General features: G+C 40.6%; 1 protein-coding gene across 1 annotated transcript in view; it reads right to left on the minus strand.

Annotated features, from left to right (window-relative positions):
- The window catches only part of hsd20b2 (hydroxysteroid (20-beta) dehydrogenase 2), a 30,529-nt gene that overhangs the window by 14,580 nt on the left and 13,013 nt on the right, over positions 1–2,936 (minus strand). The gene's annotated exons all lie outside the window — the stretch shown is intronic.

The following is a 2,936-nucleotide window of genomic DNA, read 5'->3' on the forward strand; positions in this document are numbered from 1 at the left end:
TGGAAAAGCTCAGCAGGTCAGGCAGCATCTGTGAAGGAAAAAACAGAGTTAAACGCTTCGTGACCCTTCCTCAGAACTGATTGTAATGTTTTCCCAGCCGCAATCAGTTCTGAGGAAGGGTCACTGGACCCGAAACGTTAACTCTGATTTTTCCTTCACAGATGCTGCCACACCTGCTGAGCTTTTCCAGCAACTTTGTTTTTGTTGTTGTTGCTGTTGTAGTAAAGGTAAGCATTGACATTTCCTTAAGCACTCTAAAACTTTTCATACTAGTCTTTGTGGAATGCAGTGAAATAATTGTTTACAGAGTGGCAAAAGTACTAAGCAACAATTTTGTGGTGGTCCCAGACCTTGGGTATCAACTTTCAAACATGTAGCACCAGACTGACGCGTACACATTTATATCTGTAATTATGCAGTTATCAAGTCATCTAGGAAATTACTGGAGTATCTGGTGTTAACTCCTGTCATTGCGGATATTTCTCCCAAATGAACAGCTTTAGTAACCAGTCGGCAGAATTCCATGCAACAATGAATACATAGGTCATCATCAGGTCAATGAATATACAGCATTATTCCAATGACATTGTTGGCTGGCTTTGTGTAGCTTTTGACTCAGAAGATTAGAGTTTAATGCTTTACTGCAGGAATCAGCTGACATTTCGGTGCAGTATCTATTCTGGTTGGGTATATGAATAGTAAGGGTTTAGAGGGATATGGGCCAAATGCTGGCAAATGGGACTAGATTTATCTAGGATATCTGGTCGTCATGGACAAGTTGGACCAAAGGGTTTGTTTCCGTGCTGGACATCCCTAAGACTCTGTTGATATGAGATGATGCTTAAACTGAAGCTCTGTCGGTTCAGATGTCAAAGTTGGATACATTTCAAAGAACAGGATAGAAACACGACCATCTATTCCAAGCCTCCAGCCAGTTCTACTATTCATATTGATCAAGGACGAACTGATCCATCCTCCCATCTTGGTTCCATATTACTTAATATCCTTTGCTAGCAACAATTTATGATCTCCGATTAAGTATTATTACGACAGTGAGAGTGGTAGAGACAGAAACTCTCATGATATTTTAGAAATATTTAGATGTGTACTTACGATGCCAAAGCATACAAGGCTATGGGCCAAATGCTGGAAAATGGGATTAGAATAGTTAAATGCCTGTTTTTGACTGTTACAGACTCAATGGCTGAAGGCCTTTATCTATGCTGTAGACCTTTTTGACTCTAGGACAAGGCCGTTCAAACTTTATGGTTAGTCCCACATCCTTATCTCTTGTTTGATGGAATTAGGTCCACCTCCCTGCTCTTTCATCATACCTACACAATTTTTTTACCTTTCAACTACTTGTCCAATTTCTTTTCAAAAAAGTTATTAAATTCACACTATCGAAATGACTTTGAATATCTCTAGAAAATTTCTTCTTAACCTTGTAAGCTTGGAGAAGAACAACTCCAGCTTCTCTAGTCTCTCCACGTAACTGAATGTCCTGTCCACTGTTGCTATTTTGGTAACCTAACCCTGCATCCACCTTAAAGCTTTGACATCCTAAAGTGTCATCCTAAAACAAAGGGAGAAGTCACATGACACCAGGTTAGAGTCCAAAAGGTTTATTTGGTCATCTGACGAAGGAGCAACGCTCTGAAAGCTTGTGATTTCAAATAAACCTGTTGGACTATAACCTGGTGTTGTGTGACTTCTAACTTTGTCCACCCCAGTCCAACACTGACATCTCCACATCATAAAACATAGGGAACAGTTGTTATAGAGGCTCGGTGTAAAATACAAAGGTTTGCCATTTCAATAAACCTTGCCAATGATAATATTTTGATCCTGGGCCTGCTGCAGTGCTCTAAAGAAGTACAAAGCAAGTTCGAGGAATACCGCCCCATTTTCTACTGAGGCAGTTTACAACCCCGAGGTCTAAATATTGCATTCCACAACTTCAGAGCCTGACTGCATGATGACTGGTTTTCATTTATTTTAAATTCTTTCATCATACATATACACACATGCACATGCATATGCATGCACGTACAAGCGTGCACACGCACCCGCGCACATGCACACACACCTTATTTGTCAAAAAAACCGAAAGAACTGTAGACGCTGGAAATCAGAAACAAAAAAAGAGAAGAAAATCTCAGCACGACTGGCAGTATCTGTGGAGAGAAATCAGAATTAATGTTTCAAGTCCAGTGACCCTCCTTCAGTCCTGCTGAGATTTTCCAGCAATTTCTGTTCTTGTCTTATTTGTGCCTTGTTTACTTTGCTGTCAGTAAAGTGACTCATTCTGTCCATTACACACCTTCATTTATACCCATTTTACATTTTCATTTCTTTTACATCATTAACATCTCCTTTGTCTTTTACACTGGTCCTCTAAACCATCTGTTCCTTTTGCCCCTTCTCAACTCTGTCAAAAAGTATGTAAATGAAATTCCGACACTTTCCAATTCTGAGGAAAACTCATATCATACTTGAAATGTTAACACTGATTTTCTCTCCACAGATGCTGCCAGACTTGCTGAGCATGTCCAGCATTCTGTTTGTTTGACACGCGACCACCATCATCTGTAAGGCCCTCTCCAAGCCACACACCATCCTGACATTGTTTCCACTGCAGTGGGGTCAAAGTCCTGGAACTTCCTCTCTAAGAGCTCTGTGGGTATACCTGCACCACATCGACCACAGCAATTCAAGGAGGTCACCATCGCATTTTCAAGGATAGTTAGGGATGGGCCAAAAAGGCATTCACACTCACATCCCATGAAAAAATTTTAAAAGCTATAAAACTGTTTACTCTGATTGAGATGCAAACTCTGCTTCAAGCTCTAGCATGGCTTTGTGATGGGAAATCATGTCTTACAAATCATGTAGATAGGCCAACAAGAGGCGAGGCCACATTGGATTTGGTACTG

This window comes from Rhincodon typus, chromosome 45 (genome assembly GCF_021869965.1).
Source record: "Rhincodon typus isolate 14 chromosome 45, sRhiTyp1.1, whole genome shotgun sequence".
In the NCBI taxonomy this organism is placed as follows: Eukaryota; Metazoa; Chordata; class Chondrichthyes; order Orectolobiformes; family Rhincodontidae; genus Rhincodon; species Rhincodon typus.